The sequence below is a fragment of the Prionailurus viverrinus genome, chromosome A3, assembly GCF_022837055.1.
Source record: "Prionailurus viverrinus isolate Anna chromosome A3, UM_Priviv_1.0, whole genome shotgun sequence".
NCBI lineage: Eukaryota > Metazoa > Chordata > Mammalia > Carnivora > Felidae > Prionailurus > Prionailurus viverrinus.
The window spans coordinates 128897384-128921818 of NC_062563.1; the positions used below are offsets into that span (position 1 = coordinate 128897384).

Below are 24435 nucleotides of genomic sequence, written 5' to 3' on the forward strand. Positions count from 1 at the left end.
GTGAAACAAAACTTTCCCAAAGCCTTTGGGGAAAACACACACACACACACACACACACACACACACACACACACAATACACACCACCACCCATTGAGAAAATTTGGTGGGTAAAGAAAGGCATATTTATCCTCACACTGTGAGAAGTGCTTCCTTCTTACCTTCCCATCTACCTCTTTGTACCCACCAGAACCCAGGACTTTAGAGCCCCTGGTGGAAATCTCAATTCCTCAAAATTATCACTGAGCAGAGACTCTCCAAGTCCTATCTCCAGCCTACTTACGCATCTATTTGTACATGCCCACTACTTCTCTCATTCTTCAACACTGGGAACAGCTAATCCATAAGGCAGGACTTGTATCCACAGGCTGTAGCTTACGGATAGATTATCAGCCGTCCTTGGAAACCGTATCTTCTTACCGTGCTCTTGAGGGCTGCCTCGTTATGGTAACAGAGGGTGGGCCATATCCGCCCACAGCCCCTACTTCAGCCATCTCCCTTCTGTAGACACAAGCCCTCACCTAGGTCCTAGGCTTCTCTTCCACCTTTCAGGAAATAGAAAGGCCAAAGAATGATTGATGCTCCTGATCACAAAGCCGATGGCCAAAACAGTGCAGGAATTATTTCCAGGATGTCTCGTTGCTCGTCACATAGCTGCTGGCATCTCCCAATAATATTTGTATTGTATGCTCTGTCCCATGACTGTGCAACCATAGGACCGGGACCTCAGAGGCTGTCTAGTCTAGCCACTCACTCAGTGCTGGAACCCCACCCCTCCACAAAGGCTTCTTGGACTTTCCCAGTGACAAGATGCCAACTGTTTCCCAGGGCCACTGTTCCCATCATAGGATACCTCTAACATTAATCAGCTCCAGCTCATACTGAGCTAAAAGTAGCACCCCACCTAACACATGCACCTGGTATCTTTCAATATTGGGTGAGTCTCTGGTCCCACGTGACCTATCTTCTCCCTCTGCTCCATAACATTTCATCAAAGATGTGACGAGAGTCATTGTGTTGCGACTACGTCCTTTGTTCCCCAACCCGTCCGGTATGACATCGTCTTGAGGGTTTTCACCACGTTATTCATTTTTAACCTATTCTACCCTGAAAATAGACCTTGTAATGTGACAAATCTGGACCTGCACATCATCCTCCGGGCAACATCTGGTCAGTGGGAAATAAGGCTGGACTCACTTCCTCTTAAGTTATCACTGTAATTTTATGCTTCTAACCCAAGTGGACACCAACTTATTTAGAAACTACATCATCCTGTTGGTTCACAAGAATCTCGTGGTACAAATAAAACAAACCTCTCTGGCTCCTTTTCTCATAAACTCTTGTTAATCCAGGCACCACTGCCACCCACCCCCTCCCAACCTTAAAAAACTCCACGTACGCACCTGGCTAAGGACCATATGCTTGTCGATGTCAAGTTTCACTTCATTGATTCGAGCCCATAACACCAGTTTCAAGAATTTTTTTTTCATGAAATATTTCAGACACATGAAAAAAAGTATAGAGAATCTAATATCCCCTCTTTCTTTCCTCAAACAAGCTACCATTTTGAACAAGGTGCTTATCTTCCCAATGCATTTCTTTGCGTATTTATCAGGTTGTTTGTGTGTTTTGAAACCTCATATGAATCACTTCAGATCCTACCTGTATCTCTGAGACGTACTTTTCTTCACTCGGAATTGTATTTTTGATATTTAATCATGTTGATACATGTAGCTGCACTTTATTCATGGGGCCAAAGTCTGGAGAAGCAGTCTGGTTTCAAGTTGATGACCATCAAGGCTTGTTTCCAAATTCCTCCATTACGAAAATACTGTCAAGAGCATTATTATGCACGTTCCCCTCTGCATGTGTACAAGGGTATCTCCACTTATTTGCCAAAGAGGAGAATGGCTGGCCCACTAACTGTGAGCATCTTCTGATATATAGGCACTCCAGCTGGTTTCCCAAGTGATGGCAGTGTGGGGGAGGTGCCATGGCTCCACAGTCTCACCCAAGGTCAGCAGGCACCAGGCTCGATTATCAGCCAACCTAATGGGCATGAAAAAGTTCCTCATTATTGTTTGACTTCTCATTTCCCTGTCATTTGTCGTGAGTCTTTAGCTTGTTAGCTGTCAGTCCCACCTCCCCTATTCATGAGGTACATTAATTGGAATGCTTTCGAACCCAAATAACGAAAGAGTCTACTAGAAGCAGCTTAAACGTTCTAAGAAGCCTGGAGATAAAGTGCTTCTCGATTCGGTCAGTGTAGTGGCACTAGGATCATATGCTTCACTTTTCTCTCCCATCTTCAGCTTTGGTCCTTGTCTGTCTCGTGGCGACAAGGTCGCTGCCCCACTGAGTTCATACCAGTGCATCCGAAGGCAGGTGGGCAATTCCTCTTCCTCCGTCTCTTTTTGTCACTGAGGAATACCCTTTCCAGAAGCCTCCTGAACAGATGTCCCTGATTTTCCTTCATACCATATTGGTTAGGATTGCTCTACGTACCCATGACTAAAGCGATAACAAGAAGGGAATAGAATTTCCACGGTCAGTTTAGACTAATCAACATTCACCCATGGGGACAGAAAGATTCCCCTGCCCCTAAGCACATGGGACAATAAACTCCTTCCCCCACCACCACCAAAATTGGAACTCTTCTAACAATAAAGAAGAATGGGGATAATGGCTGTCCAGTGGCAAGGTAAGTGCCCATCACAATGGAGAAATGAAGTCCTTTAAGGCTGAATTCTAGAAACTGAATTCTATGGTCATCCCGACCCTCCAAATCAGCCACAGGGGGGTTCTGCGCACAGGGGGGTTCTGGCTAGGACTCCCATGCTGAGGTGAGGAACCCCTCACACCCACACAGACACTTTCACGTGCACTGACTGGAGTCGGAGGGGAAACTGAGGCAGGAGAATCATGACTCTGTACTAGGAATCATGACAGTTTCCCTTGGCCCCTCATTCCTTCCCTTGTTCCTATTTCTTGAGACTCCCCATAAATTAAAAATGCAGAAATGGAAAATTGACTTTAAAAAAAATAAAAAAGTCTGCCTCCAATCCAGCATTCAGGAGGAAAGGAAAGTCGATGTCATTTGAGGGGTCGAGGGGAGGGGGGAGGGTGATGGGGAGGGAGGAGGAGAGCGTGTCTGAGGCTGCTAGCTGCACAGGTCAGGGAGGAGAGGTAAGTGGGGCCTCTGAGGTGAGTGGACAGAGCAGGGAAGCGCCCCCCCTAGAGCCCTGGCTTATAGCGGCGGCCCTTAGCCTTGTCCTCTCTCCTGAAGCCCTTGGGGACAGTGGATCCTCTGTAAACTGAGTGATAAGGCCCGGAGCCCTCTCGTAACTTGGGAAAGTGAAGTGTGGTGGTCCTATGGTCTAGTCTCCCAGTTGGAAGTGACGGTTGTGAGTTACCCTGGACTTCAGCAGCACCCCCTCATCGGGCCAGTGTCCGCAGGTGCCCCTGGGGACCTGCCAGCTGGGCTAACATGACTGCCTGCCAGCCAGGCCACCCCAGGTGCAATAGAACAGGCACCAAGCCCATGTGACCCAGACAGCGAGATGCCCCCGCGAGGCGGGAAGCTGAGAGCATGGCCGAGAGGGGGCAGAAACATTTTCAGGGAAAATAAAACAGGACTCAAATTTTTAGAAGTAAGTCAGGTCTCGCAGAATGGGTGTCTTTGGAAGCAGCCCAGGGTTTGTGGCACACGCTTGTGGTGATGGCCCCGCAAAGCTAAGCAGGGTAGGGTGCAAGTTATCCTGGAGTCATCAAAGTGTAAGGCTTAAAAAATAATAGAAATCTCTCTGGTGAGGAAGCTGCTCTTATCAGGGCACATGCACCCCGGCAGCTTCTTTGCTGTGTAACTCATGAAATTTTTACTGCTCTTACTTTTTAAAGCTCCATGAGTCCTTCCGACCTCAATTTTCCCCCTCCTGTCTGTACCTACTGTTATATTTAAGGAATTTCTAGGGGCGCCTGGGTGGCTCAGTCAGTTGAGTGACCGACATTGGCTCAGGTCATGATCACTCACTTCCTGAGTTCGAGCCCTGCGTCGGGTGCTGTGCTGACAGCTCAGAGCCTGGAGCTTGCTTTGGATTCTGTGTTTCCCTCTGTCTCTCTCTGCCCCTCCCCCACTTGCACGCATGCTCAGGCGCGTTCATGCTCTCTCTCTCTCTCTCTCTCTCTCTCTCAAAAATAAACATTAAAATATTTTTAAAAGAATTTCCTAACTTTTTCCTGATTTTTTTTCTCTTCACTTCATATTCCAAATCACCCCTGGAAACATAAGGGGTTCCAGTTTCCCATCCCAAGCCCCCATCTTATGCCTTTAAGGATATCCCTTCCTCATCCCAGCCCCTGTCTTTTCTTAGGATATAAATTGACAGAAATGTTGATTACTGTAGCCATCCAGCCAATTCTTTCCAAACTACGGCTATTCGCAATTTGCTTATGGTCTTTGAAGATGCGATTTTCTGATCCAGAACCTCAGATTGGTATTAAGCCCATTTTTTTTTCAGAGCCCTTAAAACTATTAAGCTCGGTGTAGAAATAAAATCACCACTGATACCTCTGTCCTCTGAGACCAGAACCAGAGATCCGTCAAAACCGGCACCAGAGACCAAAAGTTTTCCTGGGTGCTGATTCATTACTCATCAGCCATATCAATGATTAAATATTTACGTGCCAAGGAGTCTGTGATTAAATATTAATTTCCAGCCAGTCTGCTATAAAATATTTAAGGGCTGGTGAATCTGAAGTGTGCAGCTTTCAGCTCAGAGCAAGAAGGGCCCCGTCAAAGGCCGGATGCTGGATGATGAAGCAGGTGCATGAAGACGAGTTGATGAGAAAGTGTGCTGGCCCCAAGTGCACCTGGACGCCCGGCTACACAGAGCAGAGATTTGGCGCAGCCACGTGAGGCTGCTCTGTTTGTGAGCGATAATTCACCAACACAAACTTACTGTGTGCATTTTCAGAGGTGGCAACACTGAGGCCCAGAGAGGTGGAAGGAATCACCCTGGATTTCAGGGTCAGCAAGGAGCGACGTTAACTAACTTGTTCGCTTTTGAGCAAGAATTGTTTCCATTTCTGCCCCAGAAGGAAAGGACAAGGAGTGTTCGTACTGTCTTTGTATCGATAAGAAATCTTTTGCTCTCGTGTTTCAAATGGTGGGAAGTTAGTACAGGAAATTGCTTACAAAGAAGGTAGAAGGACTGGAAGACGAAATAAGAAAGAGGTGCCATTGTTAGAATCAAGGGAATCAGAGGGTAACGCAGAGAGATCAGATGCTACTAGCACCTTACTGGGCCAAAGCCCGTTCCTGATGCTGAGTTACTAGACATAGTGGTTGGTTGGTTCCAGATGCACCAGAAAGGTGCCTTCTCAACTAGAGCTGCAGCTGCGGAGAAGGATGCTGACTCTTGCCAACGAGGGCTGGGACCTCCCTCAAGCAACCTGCCTTGGCCAACTGCGGTTCCCTTGAGTCACTCAGGCCTTAGTTTCCTGCATTGTGCTCTGTCTGTGCCTGGCAGGCTTGTCTTTCAATAGAGATTTTCTTGTCTTTGTTCCTCATCGTTTCTTACGCATTCCTTTTATCTCCCCAGCGAATAAAAGTCATAAAGAGAATAATTCATTTCACATATTTCACAGTTTATAAGGTATTTTTATATCCATTATCTCCATTGATCCCCCAAAGAACCTTGTAGACTGAAAGCCGGGGTAATTATTCCCATGACTGAAGGTTCGAGGCGCAGGAAGTTTAAGTGACTTGCTCAAGGGTACACAGCAGAGTACCTGCCGTATGGTAGATGCCTGAAAATGCCTGTTGAATAAATTAACAACTGAAAAACTGAATGGGCCTTTGTCATCATTCATAAAAACCAGGGATAGAAGAAGTATTAGTCGAGGTTCAACAGCAGAAAGACTTCGTTAGCAGAGAAACAGACGGGGTTGTTGAAGAGAGATGGAAACTGTGGGGAAAACGTTAGTTTCTCCACGTGGCTCCCAGAATCTACAGACAACTGCACTTCAGCCCATTTTAAGATTGGGCGGGAGGAAAATTTTAATTACAGGAACCCATGAACGCGGGCTATCGTTTCTAGAATCCCTGCCTCTTGCCCATCTCCCCCGTGCAGTCGTGACTTCTCCAGGTTTGGGGAGTGTCCGACTCAGCCCAGCTGCTCAGGGGATCCCACCACGTTTCTGATCGTCTATGTCCTATTGTCCTTGTCACCCCCTGTCACCCCCGTTTCCTACACCAAACTGTCCTTTCCTTACCCCGAGTATCCTAGGTGTCTCTCGCCCCCTCCGCAAACCGCCACCCCTCACTGTTACGAAAACAGACAGAGCCTACTGGCCATATTTCCCCGATCCCTAATCCAGGGTGACATTCCAGGCAAACCACCACATCGCTCCCTTTCTTTCGCTGTTTAGGGCCTGCTTTATGCTGACTCCATTGCACTTGTTCTGAGACAAGGGGGAAGATGTGCAGTCTATTACCCTTATAAACCAGCTCCTTTCTTCCTCTCTCTGCCATTTAAAAGGGCCTTTCTATTTGACTGAACAAGAAAAGGAACTCTAAGAGGGGAATTAACATTGTCCCCATTATATTGTCCAATTAACACTTGTCCCGTCAAAGGCTGAGTAGGAAGCCGGGAGCCTTGGTCAATGAGAACTTTTAATCCCTCAGGTAAATGCAAAGTCGCATTGAACACGATCAAAGGGCAGATCTCAATATATTCTCTCCCCAAGCCCCTTCCCTCCCCCCTCATGCATAGGACTGTATGAGGCTGCTAAGTTCTGGTTTGAATGAGTCTCAACCTCCCTTTGTGGCCATGTTGGGTGAAAGTGTGGGGGATGGTTGATCAGACGTTTAAAAACTCACACTAAGGCTCTTAATTACATTCAACACAAAGACACCAACGCAGACAGAGTGAAGTAACGATGACCCAACCATCTTCTTTTTTAAAAACCGATTTCCTCTCCGTAGGTACTAGGCCCAGCACCATTATTAACAAAGTAAATTATGCAAATAATTAATCCTTTAGAAGGATGGAATTTCGGGGTCAGTTTCTTCCTTCTATAGAATGCTGGCGTTTGCTGCGATTTGACCCATGAGAAACGGATGGGGGCTGAGGCTGGAGGGCAGGGACCCCTCAGCACTTGTTGGTCATTTCCCCATCTCCTGCGATCCTAACACGCCTTTTCTCACGCAGTGGGTGTGTGAAATGACCCTATACATGAAGATGTCTGAAAAAGTTATTAGTTAAGGATTCCTTTGAGACCCGGGACACTTCAAAAAAGATTCAAATTGGTTTACTAAGATGGAAAACTAATCTAGGAGAAAAGCAAAAGAAGGTACGGCAAATCAAAGCCCGGGGTTGGTTCCTTCCCAGAAGTTCACACCGGTCAGTCCCACCCGGTTGCTACTGAGGGTCCCCGGGGGCTGATGAGCCCTGTCTGGCTGCAAAATCTGTACTGTCCGGAGAAGATCCACTTAAATACACTTAAAAATAAGGATGCAATATGACCAAATTCAATAGCCTGGAGCAAGCATGTAATATGAGTCCTCTCCGAGGGAGCAGGCCACACTCCTCACCTTCTGGACACACAGTCTGGTAGATGCCTCATGAAACGCTGCAGAATGGTGTCAGGTGAAGAGGCCATTCCCCGGAGATGTGCCCCGGTCAAGTTCTGTGGAGCAGACTGAACTATAGAGAGGTACCACGCACCCTTTCCGGCGTCTGCTGCAATCGGTGACTGTCGGGGGCGGGGCAGATGGGACGGCTTGGGGTTTAGACTGTTTGGGAACCTCAGTAAACCCATAACAAAATGTCAGCAGTCTGACCACACTGGCAAGGCTGTCCCCTGAAACTCTGACCCAGAGCCACCGCTGACGTGTGATCCAACCGCCGCACATCCAGCCAGGTTATCAAGATGTGAGCTTCCGTGTCAAGCCAGGCTATGGGGAGAACAGAGAAAGTGGCCCTCGGGTACTCCGAATCCACACGCACTCTTCCCCCCCGGCATTGACATCCACACACAGCCGTCCTTGCTAGTCCTCCCTTTGTAGGATTTTTTACATACGCGACTCCTTTAGCCTCAAATGCTTTCTCCCCACCGGGCTCCCTCACCCCCTCACTCCCTTCAGGCCTCTGTTCAAATATCACCTTGTTAGGGGCACCTGAGTGGCTCAGTCAGTTGAGCATCTGACTTTGACTCAGGTCACGATCTCGCGGTTCATGAGTTCGAGCCCCACGCCGGGTTCTGTGCTGACAGCTCAGAGCCTGGAGCCTGCTTCGGATTCTGCGTCTTCCTCTCTCTCTGCCCCTCCCCCACTCACGCTCTGTCTCTCTCTTTCTCTCTCTCTCTCTCTCAAAAATAAACATTAAAAGGGGCGCCTGGGTGGCGCAGTCGGTTAAGCGTCCGACTTCAGCCAGGTCACCATCTCGCGGTCCGTGAGTTCGAGCCCCGCGTCAGGCTCTGGGCTGATGGCTCGGAGCCTGGAGCCTGTTTCCGATTGATTCTGTGTCTCCCTCTCTCTCTGCCCCTCCCCCGTTCATGCTCTGTCTCTCTCTGTCCCAAAAATAAATAAAACGTTGAAAAAAAATTTTTTTTTAAAATAAACATTAAAAAATTAAAACAAAAATAAACATTAAAGTTTTTTTAAATACCATCTTCTTATACAATGCTTTGCCCATCTCGTAAAAAACCAGGACACGAGCTTTGCGCAGTGGCAGTATCGTAGCCAATGAGGTTTATCCGAGGCGCGATTATTGCTAATTGAAAACCAGGACACACATATTCCCATCACTTTCCACCCCCACCCCACCCCAGCTCGACTTCTTTTCATAGTCGTAGTCCTCAGGGAACATAATATATATCTACACACTTATTGTCTCTGCATTTGGCTCCTCCCGTTTTGCCAGGGCCTGGAATACTCCGGGTGGTGGTAGGTGGGCACACGGCCCTGGTTGGATGAGTGGAGGAGGGAAAGGCATGGCAGGGTGGGCTCGAGAAGCAGCAAAGCAGTTCTCCTGGAAGGGAAGATCAGCTCGAATTAGCGTGGCAGGAGGAGGGCTTCCTGGAGGGGGGGGCTGGGGAAGGGTAAGTGTCAGGCGGGCATTGAGGGTCAGGAAGCACTCTGATCGTAAAAATGATAATTAGGGTGACCATATAATTTATCGCCCAAAATAAGACACTTTGGGAGTGAAAAGAGCGCTATTAATAATTACACCAGGGCAACAGGCGTAAAATAAGACCATCCCAGGAAAACCAGAATTTACGGTCACCCTGGTGATGATTAACTAGTAAAAGAGACACCCTACTTGCAAGTGGACGTGGCCGGGTTGTATTCTGAGGAGCACCCGGTAGAGGTCTCGAAGGCCATTCCCCTGAGGATAGGAAGGGTCTGTCCTGAAAAGAGTGCACATCCCCATGTTATCGACCGTAAGCAGAGGTGGGCCTCACATGGGACACTGACACAGAATCCGAGTCTTGCGTGCAAAGCAGAGGGGACTGTTTTCCATTGAGTTCAAAGTTCTCCAGGCTTCGCCTGATTTTGAGTCCGGAAGAGCTCCTAGGAAGGCACGGAGACAGTGGCCAGGGGATAGGGAGCTCAGGGGTGTCTCCTTGAATTTGTACTAGGAAATGAGCCGGCTCTTAGCTGCCAGGCTACCTCAATACAAGCTTTTCTGGGTTTATTTCCCTCCTGTTGTCTCACGAACATTTAGTCAAGTATCTTCCTGTGACAGCCTGGCCTCAACTATCTCATGTCTTTGTCCTCAATGGGGGCAGAGGAATCAAGGGGAAATAGGTGATTTTTAAGCCAAGAAGTGTCCTCAAAAGGAATTAATAAGATATCTCTTAACTTTTTTTTTTAATCTTTGTTTATTTTTGAGAGAGAGACAGAGTGCGAGCAGGGGAGGAACAGAGAGAGAGGGAGACAGAGAATCCGAAACAGGCTCCAGGCTCCAAGCTATCAGCACAGAGCCTGACGCAGGGCTCGAACTCGCGAACTGCGAGATCATGACCTGAGCTGAAGTCGGCCGCTTAACCGACTGAGCCACCCAGGCGCCCCAATAAGATATCTCTTAAGACAGTGACTTTCAACCTGTTTTCTTGACGTATGAAAAATTCAATCCAATATTCTGATTTTAACCGATGCAACTTATTAAAACTAAACTCAGGTTTGCTCAGGAGTTGGAGCCCAAAGTTTTACCTTCTTTTCCTCTCTCTCATCTCCTCCCCGCTGTGGGGCTCTCATGAAGTCAATAAATGATGCAGAGTTTGAAGACCCCCGTCCTGCAGAAGCACCCGGCCTATACAGAGCCAAAGCTACCACCGCGGAGGGTCTGCTGGGGCAAACGTGGTTCGGATTTTTTTTTAATTTCATTTTTTAAATTTCATTTTGTTTCTTTTCATATTTGGGGATGACCTTTCCAGGATGTCCCGCGGAGTCTGAAAGCTGATGCAGACATAACATTGCCAGGAAGATTTATTGGCTGATCCGAAGCCAAAGAGCCCAGAGTCTCATAAACAGTGCCCTGCCCGCTGAGTCACCCAATGGTCCACACAGAGACAGCCTCTTGTGTCTTGGCCTTTCTGTCATCCCTGGCCAAGGACCACCTCCTGGATCTCTCTTCAGTCAAGCCACAAAGATCAGTGTTGACTCCATCCTGAGAGGTGACCCCAGCTCCCCATAGCCAGCAGGCACTGGAACCCCCGGCCGGGAACTGGGGTGAGGCCAGAGAGGCACATAGGGCACAAATTCAAGGAGACGTCACTCTCGGGAGAGCTAGTAACTAAGTGTGCCCCAGCTGCCTCACTTGTTTGGTCCCAGTCCCGAGAGTGGGCTCCAAAATTCCAGATCGTTCAGAGAGAAGCACCTAGAATTTTTTTTCCATAATTTTGAAACCTTTTCACCGACTCATACTGGTGAGCTACCACGTTAAAGACCCTTCCCCATGAAGGGTGAGCCAGGGAAGCAACGAAGGAGAAATGGAACATCCACCCTTCTGTACTTGTACTCAGAAGGTCCTGTGTGCAGACACGCGGACTTAATAGCGGCCGGCCACGTGCACACAGCAGGCCAGGCAACGTGGCCGCTGCCGTGCCTGCTCACGTTTTCTCCCTTTCGCTGGGTCTCCAGATGCCATCTAGGAAAGGCCACGTCGAAGTCGACACTCAATTTTCTGACCCATCTCTTTCAAAAGAATTACGATTTTCCCAAAGCGGTAAAGAAAGATACCAGCGTGAAAAATGGTCTGAGAGAAGACAGAACATAATTTGGGAAGTCAGGTCACCATCTATGCCTTTAGGGATGCACACTTGTCTCACATGAGCCTTGTCGCCCCAGCAAAATCAGCAGGAACAGCAGCAGCAGCAGCAGCAGCAGAAGGGCGGCCGGATGTAGGAGCCCCAACAGTGCTCGGGGGCTTATCTCCTTTCACCTCCCGCAGGTCCAGGTGTGACAGCACCAGGCTACTCTGAATCCCAGCCCACCCCTCCCTAGGGGTGTGTCAAGTCACTTAACCGCTCGGTGACTCAGTTTCCCCATTTGTAAAACGGAAACGTACTAGCTCCGAATTCATCAGGGTGGAAGGAGGGTAAGCAGAAAACATATACAGACAGACAGACAGTTCCTAACCATACAGAGCATGGTTAAATAGGTGTGGGCCACAACCTTATGAGTGGTGGCTATTATCTCTATCATCGCCCTTTTACATCTGAGGCCGCGGGGGCTCTGTGTCACCCCACTGGGTTAGACTGAGGTCTGTCTGATGTGGCCCATTTTACAGGCGGGAGGACTGATCCACAGGATCCCTCCACAGACACACTGCGGGCCCTTGGTCCTCTGAGCCCTCTCGGCCAGGCCATGTCTGTCCAGCCACCCCCTCGCAGCGGCCCTGCACTACGCCTGCCTCTGAGCGCCCAGCCCTCCCCGTTCCCCAGCACATTCACCCTGGGGCCGGGGATGGCCAGCTCTATGTCGCAGAGGAGAAAACTGAGGACAAGCCAAGTAAGGAAGGACCCCCAGCCTCACCGTCAGTGACAGGCCTCACTGGACTGGTGCTCGGATCCCCTGGCCCCACGGCCCAGCACCCCCGCCCCCCATCCCTGAGGCCATTCCTCTTGTGCGAACATCCCTTTTCAGCTCAGGCAGGGGTCCTCACATGCAGGGGTGCCGAGAACCCCCACTTCCTCCTGCGGCCTCAAAAACACTCTCTGAGAACAACGAATCTAATCCCGTCTTCTCCTTGTATTGATAAGGAACCGGAGGCCCTGCGAGGTAAAGGACGGACCAAGGCGGCACAGGGAGTTGGGGGAAGGATCAGTCTAGCTGGTTCCGGTGTCTCCAGGGCCCAGCTCGTCACCCTCAGAGTGAGGGACACTGTCTCCCTCCCCTCTCTCCCAGGCCCCTCCCACCCAGAATTTCTTCCCCATCACTCTATCTACCCCCACTCCAGAAACCAGATCGCCTTCAGGAGAAGGCCTTCTTCTCTAGGGAATTTGGGCATTTAATCCGACCACTTTTATCCGCTCACCTGAGTATCAGCTGTGTGACTGATGATGACTTAAGCAGGTGACTTGAGCAGGTGACTTAACGGCACTGAGCCTCCAACTCCTCTCCTCTATAACAAGGCGTTAGTGCCCCCCATACCCTACTTTGTCTTGAGAATTAGATGCAGAAAGTGTAAGTTACAACACGGAATAATTATCTGCCATCCCGGATGCACCAAATGTCATTGCCGCCGCGAGTTCTGGGGACCCATCCAGGAGCAAAACAAGCAGAAGCCGCGACATTGCGACGCTTTTGTTCTGATGCTGAGGACGTTGTCAATTATGGAGATAGTTTTTCAACATTTTTACATAAGGTAAGGGGAGGGGAGATCCTGGAGACGGAGGGTCAGGAAGGGCTCCTGAGGAGGCGATGCTCGGCAGAGACCTGAACGAAGTAGGTCTGTGAAGACAGAGAAGGGTCCCCCCGACACAAGCGCGCTGAGGCCAGTGGCCAGGGACCCACCAACCCTGCCTGCGATCCTTTCTGAGCAGAGGCTCAGACAAGACCTGTGGGCACCACCAGGACAGAATGCCTTTCTGGAGGGTTTGCCTTTCGTGTTCCCGCCTGCAGGTGCCCGGAGTCTCCTCTCAGGTGTCCCCGGGACCTCGGGAGCCAGCACACGGTCTGCCCAGAGCAGGGTTCTGGAGACCAGCGAGACGTTGCTGGCCGCTCCGAGCGGCGGAAGCCGGTTAACCGACAGAGAGGCGCGCTGAGCTTGCAGGTCCGAGGCACGGACACCGGCCGGGAAGAGAGCCCCGCTCCTGAAAGGGGTCTGCATCTGGTGAGTGGTTTGCCTCGATCTCACCCTTAAAGTCTTCGCCCCGAGCAGCACACTGTGCACAAAGCCCAGGGGCCCAGCCTGGCCTTTCTGCTTCATTGCAGGGTTTCATTTTCCCTGTTTTCCCCTGCCTGGCAGCGTGGTCTCCTGAGGTGACAGCAGGGTAATGGTCGGGAGCGTGTGTGCGTGTGTGTGTGTGCACGCACGTGTGCAGACATGGGCGTGCATGTACATGCTTGTGCATATGTGCCAACACTCCCCACACTCCCCACTCCTCATCTTTCCTCTTCTCCCACTGCTTTCTGTATCTTTTGAATATCGTCATCGCTGGTACGTATGATGCAAAGATAGGTCAGTCCCTGTGATTAACAAGAAAGCGGAAAAGAAAACAGATCACAGAGGAGCAAAACACATAGCGAGTGTGACACACGGCTACCCTTTGGTGGCCATTATTTCAACTCTCCCCATTATTATTCCAGGGCCCCCGCTGCTGCTGCTAGGTACGCTGAGTACTGCTATGTGTTTTAAATGGGGGAGAGGTGTGGGCTAATGGGTATTCTGGAAGGTTCTTGGGGGAGAGGTAGGGCTGGTCCCGTAGAGTGCGGAGCCTTCGCCCTGCCTCTGGAAACCCTTGGTCCAAATGGAAATTGTGCACGCCCCCGCCCCCCGACTTCACGAGGCGTCCACCCAAGTGGGCACATCTCTACTGTCCTCTTTTTTTCCAGAAAGCAATCCCTTTCTTTCCATCATATGTTATAGTCTTGGGCTAATAATAATAATTCAGTCCACTGGCATTCATTCAGAAGGCAATGGTGTCTATTGCTTGATCGTAATTAGTTAATTCAGTGTCATTTAGTGGGTGTGTTTTTTTAAATAAACTTTTCTGAATCTTGGGAGGGACAGTAAAGCCTTGGGCACAGATCCTCACCCCTGAAAGCTTGGAGAGATCACGGAGCGCTTCCTGCGGGAGATGGTTTTCAGGAAGGGCATCGGAGGAAGAAGAAAATATGAACAGAGGAAAAATACATTCCAGGCAGAAGAAAGCTCAGGAAGAAATGCCACGAGTCTGGAACACATGGAAGATTTTTCAGAGAGCAGTGCCTAGACCGATTGGCTGGAGAACAAGAAGTGTGATAAGCTGCTGGGGTTAACATATGTGAAGTCTTCTTTCATAAAGCGCATTAATCTTGCAAATGTTAGGTGCTATTTTAAGGCTGGGAAGGCCAGCAGGGGCCTAGTGAGAAGCTTCGAATGCCCCGCCCAGAAGCAGGAGGCTGGTAGGGTCACTCGGTGGCTCGGTGGCCCCGGAGGGGCTTTCCGGAAGCCAGGTGGTGGGGTAGGCGAGGGGGAGAAAAGGCCGATATGCACGTGCCGACAGCGAGAGCTGACGAAGTCCTGACGCGAGGCAGGAAAGGGGACTCGGAGGGGCAAGAGAGGAGATGTGGGCCATGGCGAAACACAGCATCGAGCAGAGATGGTGTCGTGCCAACCGTGAGAATATGGAGACGCCCAGATGCTTCCTTGCCACGTCCCTGCAGTGCTACTCACGGGACCGTGGGCAGAGGCTCGGAGCCTCAGCCCCTCGGCAGGTGCACAGCTCTGTGCGTTCTGTGGTCCCATCAGTCAGCCTCCCGCCTCTGAAGGCTCCCAAGCCTCTGTGACATGCCTCATATCAATACCAAAAGCAGAGTCTCACTGGCAAATCATGACAAGATTGAATGAAAAGGCAGGAGAATCTATTAGTCACTTATAGTCAGCACTTACTCCCGTTGGATCGAGCAGGGAAAAGAAAGTGAGAAGAGATACGACAGAAACAGAAATGGGCTGTGCAGTTGTGAGATTGGGTTTCAAGACAGCTTACAGACTGCGTGAGGGACAAGTGTTTTCCTCTCCGTGACTGGCTGACGCCACGTCCTGGCGCGATGCAGGGAGCTAACCAGACTTTTCCAGATACCGTTATCCAGACACAGAGCAGCCAGCGAGGTCCCGCGGGCTCCTCGTGAGCACCGAGCGAATCGGCGTTCCCGCTGCGGAACCCTGAGCAAGTCTCCGAGTTTGCCAGGGAAGATTTCTCCCTTGTCAGCCGAGTTTACAAAGAGAAGGGGTAGCCCCTCCACCTGGGAAAAACGCGTGCGGCGCCCGCTAGAAGTCAAAGGACAACCCAGGTTGCTGACGTGGATGGACAAGGGATGACCTTGAGTGTAAACAACCAGAAGCTGGGTAGGTGGGGACCCCAGGTCCACGACCCACTCGCAGTGTGATCCCAGGCAGGTCACACAAAACTGTGGACCCTCAGTTTCCTCATCTGCAAAATGGGCCTAAAAGGGCCTATGCTGCTGCAGGGCTATTTGGAGGCTTAAAGGAGATCATGGATACAAGAGTGCTTTGAGATTCAAAAATGTTGTTCCTACAAGAGACAATTACTTTGATGCCAATTTGCTCCCTAGGACATTAGCTTTAGAGCAAGGAACAGCCCCACACCACCCATTCCCAGCTCCAGCCCCTACCCGCCCCCCCCCCCCCACTAAGCTGCCCTCAAGCCCTCACAGGTCAAGGGAGAGCTGGGTTGAGATTCCATTTAACATTCAGCCCTGCCACCACATTGCCTCTCAGCCATCCAGGCATTCTCTGCACATGTGATCTTGAGTAAGTCACTTCACCTCTCTGAGCATCCCCTTCCTCGCCTATCCAAAGGGGACCGCGCTGGGAGCCTGTGGCTAAGGCCTTTCAAATGACGCGCACATGCTCAGCCCATCTCACCTGCTAAAATGGAACCCCTGCCCCAGCCTCCTCCGTACCCTGTGTGAACTCAGGCAGGCTGTGTGACCGCTGTGAGCCTCAGTTTCATCTTCCATAAACAAATATTGAAAGTACTTCATGCTGGGGGTCGTATGAAAAATGAATAACTTGATTAAAATAAAGTGCCCACCGCCATTTTGGCTCCTGGTAGATGGTTAACAAGGAGTGACCCCCCCTTTCTCATTTCTGTCCCCTACTCTGCCCCCAGGGCAGCTTAAATCCTTAAATTGCTGCCCCAAATCTTTGGTAAATTATAAGTCCACCTGACAAACTTCTTCAATCTCCTTTATCCATTGTTTAATCCTGCCCTGATTGGTGAGACCCTATATCACTATAGTACCTCTGCTCTCCTGCTCCTGGAAAGAAGCCAGAATCACCCAACTGGTAAGTGCCTTGACGGGACCTTTTTAGTGTCTCCATCTTGGGGATAGGATCCAACAAGTCAGCTCTGACCCATACGCCCCCGAGCTTAGGAGGCCAGAAAAAAATATAACCACATTCCTGAACACCTAAATAATGACAGGATACTTGGAAATCCAGTTTATCACCTACTTACAGCTTAGAAAGTGGATTCCCATCAGCCCTCTCATGAGTAACAGCAGTCTGAAAGGTTATTCGACTTCCCCGACGTAACATTTGCTGAGGATCCACTATGTGCCAATCGTCGTGCTGAGCACCTGGGATGCGGTGGAGAGAAGACCAGCGGTCACTCTGTAAGACAGAGCATGACAGGTCCCAGAGAAGAGAAGGCCAGATGGACGGGGCCTAATCTCACCTTGGGGGGCCGAAGGCACGTGAAGGGTGAAGGTGGAGAAGGGGGGATAGCCAGCTGAATTCAGAACCTGGGCTCACCCAGTTTGAGAGGCCACCGGCAGGGAGGCCAGGGGTCCCCTGGGGACCAACCAAGACGGCTTGCCAGGTGTTCGTCGTGTGTGCAGTTCTCTGGGACGAGCCTCAACAGCTTCCTGAATCACCCCAAAGAACCCGCTCCATGTACTGTCCTTCCCTCCCCCCAAGGTCAAGGACAACTGCAGTCCGATATTTGCACACATTTCTCTGCTGGGAAACTGCCCTGCACTGTCCTCGGGTGGGTGGACAGGCCGCTGTGGCCTCTCCCTCATGGGGAGAGCCTCCTGACTGCTCCCAGAGCTTCCTTTCGCCCGCCCATCCACGCGCAAAACAAACCCTGCTCCCAGCAGCTGTGCGCAGGGGCAGGGGCGGTGTGCAGAGGGGGCATCTGAGGGGTTATGCCAGGGTCACTAATGGGAAGGAGTGTTTCTCATCAGAACCCTTCTCTAAGAGCTCATCGATTATTCATGGCCATTAAGAGGCCAAACTTCCTTCTAAGGGAGGGACCCGTGGCTCAGAGGGCAACCGGCCAGGCCAGGAAAGCAAGCCTGGGGACAGCCCCAGCAGGCAGCGTGAAGTCCCCATCACGGAGGTCGCCACGGGCGAGAGGCGGCCTCCGGAGAGCAGGGAGCGGGCCCGGGGCACGCTTGTAGGTGGCTCCCTGGGCCTGCTGGCAGATGTATTCATCCACTAAATAATTGACACCCTCCAGGAAATGGACCGCAGAGATGCCAAAGCCATTAGAGGCTCTGCCGATGGGGGAAGGGGACACAGAAGAGAAGAAAACACAGAAGAACCACCTTCTCTGGCCTCTAAAGGCTTCAGGGTTGCCAGGCACGCTCGTGCCCTTGTCTCGTCTGAATTCACCACAGCCCTGCTGGGTGTTCATTGCTACCTATATTTCCCAGGTGAGCAAAACAGGGCTCAGAGAGGTCGAGGGCGTTACCGCCAGGCTGCACGGCCTGATGGTGTTCAAATTGGAACTCAAACCAGGTCCTGTGATCCTAAGCACGTCCCTTAAGCAGAAGAAATTTCACCAAGAAATGAAGTGCCTGGTTTCTTATCACGATTCCTGTGTGAGACCAGATGCTTTGCTCGCCCCTGTCTCGGGCCTCTGTACCTGGGTCCAGGTATTCCTGTCCTCCCTGGACACACTGGAGGGACTGTCCCCCATTGGGACATAGCCGCTAGAATATTTAGCGGGCACAGATTGTGACCAGCTGTGTCCATGGAGAGAGAGCCTGAGGTCCAGAGAGGAGTTACTTGTCCAAAGCCCCGTATGGAACAGAATGGGACCCAATATCCAGGACTTCAGGTTCTAGTTCCCTTCTTGTCAGGGGGCTGCCTAAGAGGCAAAGGCCGGCTGGGACCTCTGCCTTCGAGAAGCCCAAGAGGCAAAGGCCGGCTGGGACCTCTGCCTTCGAGAAGCCCAAGAAATCCCCCCAGTGGCCTACGCAAAACCAGCGTGGCAGCGACAATCCCAGACTCCCACACACTGAGTTGGATGATAAAAATAAAGCTCTGGCTTCAAAACCAGCTCTCAGTCTGACCCACAGAAGGGAAATAAAACGCAACTCCGGGGTAGATACAGACGAGTCGCAGGCTGCAGACACGCCCGGGGTTTATTGATCATTTCTCAGAAACTAGGTCAGCACTGGAGAAGAGAGTCGGAGCGTGTGTGTACGTGTGCAGGTGTTCACAGGGAACCTCACTGCCTCCCGAGGGTGGGCTGGGCCACACCGTGTGTGACAGCCTCCGAGGGCTGCTGAACCCAGTGCCACAGACTCGGTACTTGTTGCCTTAGAACGGCAGAAATTGCCATCTCGGTTCTGGAGGCCACAAGTCCGAAATCAAGGTGTCAGCTGGCCATGCTCCCTCTGAAGCCTCTAGCAGAGGAGGACCCTTCCTTGCTTTTTTCAGCTTCTGCTAATCCCAGTGAACTAGCAGTGAAACTGGTTTTGGCAGTGAAACTCCAGTCTCTACCTCCGTTTTCCATGGCCACCTGCCCTGTGTGTTTCTATGTCCACACTTCCCACTTCTCATAAAGAACCGGTCAGAGGGGCGCCTGGGTGGCTCAGTCGGTTAAGCGTCGGACTCTTGATTTCAGCTCAGGTCACGATCCCAGGGTTGTGGGATCAAGTCCTGCATGGGGCTTCACCCTGAGCATGGAACCTGCTTAAGATTCTCTCTCTCTCTCTCTCTCTCTCTCTCTCTCTCTGTCTCAAATAAAAGAAAAAAATGTTAAAGATACCAGTCATATATGGAATAGGGACCTACCCTACTTACTTAATGACATCTGTAGTGACTCTGTTTCCAAATAAGGCCACATTCTAACATACTGGGGCTAAAGGCTTCCATATATCTTTCTTTCTTTCTTTTTTTAATTTTTTTAATGTTTCTTTATTTTTGAGATGAAGGCAGAGCACGAGTGGGGGAGGTGCAGAGAGAGAGGGAGACACAGAATCTGAAACAGGCTCCGGGGCCCGAGCGGTCAGCACAGAGCCCGACGCGGGGCTCGAACCCGCGAACCGCGAGATCATGACCTGAGCCGAAGTCGGGCGCTTAACCCACGGAGCCACCCAGGTGCCCCTATATATCTTTCTAAGCAGCATAATTGAATCCGTGACACCACACCAGATTTAAAAAAAAAAACAAAAAAACATGGCTGGTTTTAAGGGCTGGGCAAGTATCAGTTAACCCCAGTCTCCTTTTCCCACCGCTAGACACTATCACGGCCCCTTGGTAGCAGCAGCCTTTTGGCCGAGGAGTGCAGGCCGCGCCCAAGACAGAGCTCTGGGCAGAGTCGGCAGCGATCACGGCATGAAAGCTGTTCCATCACTACCTGCTTTTGAGAACTTCGTGAACAAATAACATACTCGTACAAAGCCGTATAAGGGTTCCTTTTCCTCACGGTCCAGATGACAGCATTCCTTTGATTCAGCAAATGTCCACTGAGCAGGTACTGTGTGCCAGCACCCTGTGCGGAGGGGCACTGGAGATACAGGGATTCGTGACATGCTGTCCATCCCCACGCAGAGCTCAAACTCTAGAGGCAGAAGCATTTGAGTAAACGGATAATTACACCACAGAGTGACAAATGCTGTAATAAAAGGGTGTCCCAAATGCCGTGGGGTACAGAACAGCGAAAAGCAAATGTCTGTGTGATCTGCACTCACGTTACCAAGCTCTCTGTCTGTCCAACCCGCAATAGATGTATCGCCTCCAGTCAGTACACGCAAGGCCGGGTCTTCTTTTGACAAGAACAGGTGGCTTACTGAGGAATTGCATGGTACTCCGGGTGGGTAATGAGGCTCGAAAGCTCTCTCCCAGAGCCTTCAGCATCTGACACCATGGAGCCAGAGATGAAAGGGGACAGTTCAGGCCAAGCAGCCTACGGTCGCCTTGAAACCACCCAAGCAGCACAGCCTTATGGCGTCCACTTCCCTCCTGGCCGCAGCAGGTCCTTGGATCACTGGGACATTGAAAGCTCTCGACGTGCTGCTACGATTTGGAGCGCACAGCCCCCGGGGCGGAAGTGCTATCGAGTGCAGGACCCCGCAGGCAAACACACACAACGGAGCCTCAGGTTTGCGATTCCAAGTCATCCTGTAGAAAGGGCTGTGTCTCAGCTCCCTGGCAATGCCACCCAGGTGACAGCTGCAGCAGTGGCCGTGTGTGGCAGCCCATCCTATAGACATTTTTATAGGAGATGACAGCTTTCCTACTGCACAGCCCGTATCTCGTGGGAGGCAAGGAGCAGCTGGACAACCACAAAAGGACTTTGATGTCAATATCAATTCTCCAGACCATGAGCAGTCAGTTCGCGGGAAAAGGGAAACAAAGAGCCAATAACTACATGAGAAATGTCCAATCTATCTCAAACTTCAGGAAATGTTAATTAGAGCCGCAATGGGTTACCGATTGGCGTTCATTAAACTAGCAAAATGGTATATGTGGGATGATGCTCGACGCAGGAAAGAGACCCTGGAACAAGCAGTATCCTTCATTTGTGAAGGAGAAAAAATTAGAACCCCCTTTCTGGGAAAAGAAGACATTTGGCAATACAAACCAAGTCCCCTTTAGGAATGGGTACACTTTGGCCCACTTCTAGCAAGGACTCTTAAGGAAATAATCAAAATGTTTTATATAGAATTTTATATAGAATGTTTTATATGTATAGTAGCTCGTGGAGCTACTTACAATACAGCAAAACGGTAAATAATATAAATGCCCAGCAAAGTGGGGGAAATTAAAGAAATAATGGTTCTCTCAGAAGGTGAAATCTAAGAAGCCATTTAAAATCAGACTTTATGGGGCACCTGGGTGGCTCAGTCGGTTAAGCATCCGACTTCGGCTCAGGTCATGATCTCACGGTCTGTGAGTTCGAGCCCCGCGTCGGGCTCTGTGCTGACCACTCAGAGCCTGGAGCCTGTTTCAGATTCTGTGTCTCCCTCTCTCTCTGACCCTCCCCCATTCATGCTCTGTCTCTCCCTGTCTCAAAAATAAAGAAATATTAAAAAAAATTTTTTTTAATCACACTTCATAGCTAACATTAAAAATAAATAAATAAAATAAAAATAAAATCACACTTTGAAGACAGTGTAATAAATGAGAAAATATTTGTTTTAAAAGAGAAAGTGAAAAAATCCACACGAAACTATACCTACCACTTGATATCAGCTGTGCAAACATGTATTTTAAAAGACTGGAAAGAAATACACCAAAGCAAAAACAGTGACTGTATCTCTGCTGATGGGATTACAGCTTAGGTGAGAATTTTTCTTCTCTATAAATCCCAAAGTTTCTTCAATAACTATACATTGATGTTCTCGTTAGAAAAATATTTGCAGCAATTTACCTTGTTTTAAAATATACACTTGCGTGGGGGCGCCTGAGTGGCTCCGTGGATTAGCATCCGGCTTCGGTTCAGGTCATGCATAGTCTCACGGCTCTTGAGTTCGAACCCCACATCGGGATCTCTGTTATCAGTCTGCTTCAGATCCTCTGTCTCCCTCTCTCTCTCTGGCCCGACCCCGCTTGTGTGCTCTCTCTCTCTCAAAAATAAATAAAAATTTTAAAACTATATAAATAAAAAATAAAATAAGAATAAAATAAAATAAAATAGAATAAAATAAAATAAAATAAAATAAAATAAAATAAAATAAAATAAAATATATACATATGATGTTACTATGTCTAATTAGACAGACCGGACTCCATTACAGGCCAAACAAAATATACTTACGGAGGGAAACAGAAAGTAGTGGTGACTTCAAAATTGTCACCCATTGTGCCGGACTTCTTTGTATTCAATTGTGTTAAGTTACATAACCATTTCTCTAAATATTTGGCCACCCTGGTGACAATTCCAGGTATAGTTTCGTGTGGCTTTTTTCACTTTCTCTTCTAAAACAAATACTTTCTCATTTATTACACTGTCTTCAAAGTGTGATTTTATTTTTATTTTATTTATTTATTTTTAATGTTAGCTATGAAAAGTGTGATTGAAAAAAATTTTTTTAACGTTTATTTATTTTTGAGACAGGGAGAGACAGAGCATGAACGGGGGAGGGTCAGAGAGAGAGGGAGACACAGAATCTGTCTGAAACATTGCTTGGGTTTCAATGCCCAGTTCAAGTTTCATCTCTCATTGGAAGATTCCATGGAAAATCAGTCCACGGGGTGTGCCTCCACCTTGAAAATCTTTCAGACGTGGCTTCCTGCACGATTCACTGATGCTCCACCATTTGCTTCCATTCCGAGCACGTACATCTTCGCTTTGCTAGATTTCGCACTCTTGGGAGCCCATGTATCGGTTAACTCTTACTGCATAACAAACAACTCCAACACTTAGTGACTTAAAATCACAAGTCAACGAATTATCTCAGGGGCGGCGACTGGTTGTTTTTAGCCGCGTCACTCATGTGTCTCTGGTTATCTGCCGGGGTGACGAGGGCTTAACTGGTCTAGAGAGGCCTCAACTGACACAACTTATCTCTGTTCCACGCAGTCTCTTAACCTCCGGCAGGCTGACCTGGGCTTTTTCTCTCGGTGGAGACAGGATTCCAAAGATAGTAAGTGGAAGCACATGGGCCATTTGAGGCCTAGGCTCAGAACCTGCATATTTGACTTTTGCTATATTTTATTGGTCAAAGCAAATCACAAAGCAAGCCTAGATTCAGGAGGTGGGGAACTAGACCCCACTTCTTTTTTTTTTTTTTTAAGCCTATTTATTTATTTTGAGAGAGAATGAGAGAGGCAGAGAGAGAGAATCCCAAGCAGGCCCCACACTGTCGGCGAGGAGCCTGCTGTGGGGCTCGAACTCACCCGAGATCGCCACCTGAGCCAAAATCAAGAATCGGACGCTCAACCGACTGAGCCGCCCAGGTGCCCTGACCCCACTTCTTCGTGAAAGAAGCTGAAAAGGTACATCGCGTGGATACAGGAAGGAAATAGGTGGGGCCATTGTTGCCACTGGGGGGTTGATTTGTTTCAACTCGAAATTGTGCCTACTCACTTGTCTGGTGATAACATATGCACCAACCATTTTACTGAGTGCTAACAGCTTCCCTCCCCCTCCCCCTCCCCCTCCCCCTCCCCGCTCCGAATTGCAGGAGGCTGGAAGCCTGGAAACTATATGCAAGCCCAGATTCCCTTGCCAGATGGCTTCGGATTTGGTTCTGCCAGTGAGAGGCTCTGCCAGGAGCGTGAAAGGCAGGAGGAAGAGAGAAGCCACTTTGTTCTTCCTACTTTTGCTTCTAGCAACAGCAAGACACGCGGCAGCCAGACGTGGGCTCCGGGGTGTCTGCTCAGGTAACACAGCTCCGTTGGGGATGAGTGTGGTAAGGGACGGGCCAGCAGGACAGCGCCCGCGGGCTGTGGCACCGGGAGTGGCAGCAGCACGTCGGCCATCCTGGTGGCATGGCATCCGAGGATTCTGACTCTAGAGGAACATTACGGCAGCAGGCACTGCGGTGGCCTCTCGAGATCCCGCGGTGTTAATGACGGCAGGCTCCCACGGTAGCCGCAGCCACACCGGCAGGTCGGTGACACAGATAGTCCTAGACCCTGGGCAACTAGCTCTCCAAATTGGCAGCCTGAAATTAGTTATCTGGATATTTGGTCAAAGTGGCAGGGGAATAGACTACTTTCTAGTACTGGTAGATGACAACTAGTGGCTCTGCAAGGACAAGTTACTTCAGCAACTTGCCTGGGTGGCTCAGTCGTTTAAGCATCAGACTTCGGCTCAGGTCAAGATCTCGCGGTTCGTGAGTTTGAGTGAGTTTGAGTGAATTCGAGTCCCACATCAGTCTCTCTGCTGACAGCGCAGAGCCTACTTGGGATCCTTTCTCCCCCTCTCTCTCTGCCCCCCCCTCGTCAAAATAAATAAATAAACTGTAAAAAAAAAAAAAATTCATTTAAATACTTAGCTTAAAGTACAATCTGAAAAC

At 49.8% G+C, this 24435-nt stretch overlaps 1 pseudogene; it reads left to right on the plus strand.

Moving 5' to 3' along the window:
• The first annotated feature begins 8716 nt into the window (after nt 1-8716).
• Nucleotides 8717-8803, plus strand: LOC125163196 (uncharacterized; annotated as a pseudogene).
• Nucleotides 8804-24435: the final 15632 nt, after the last annotated feature.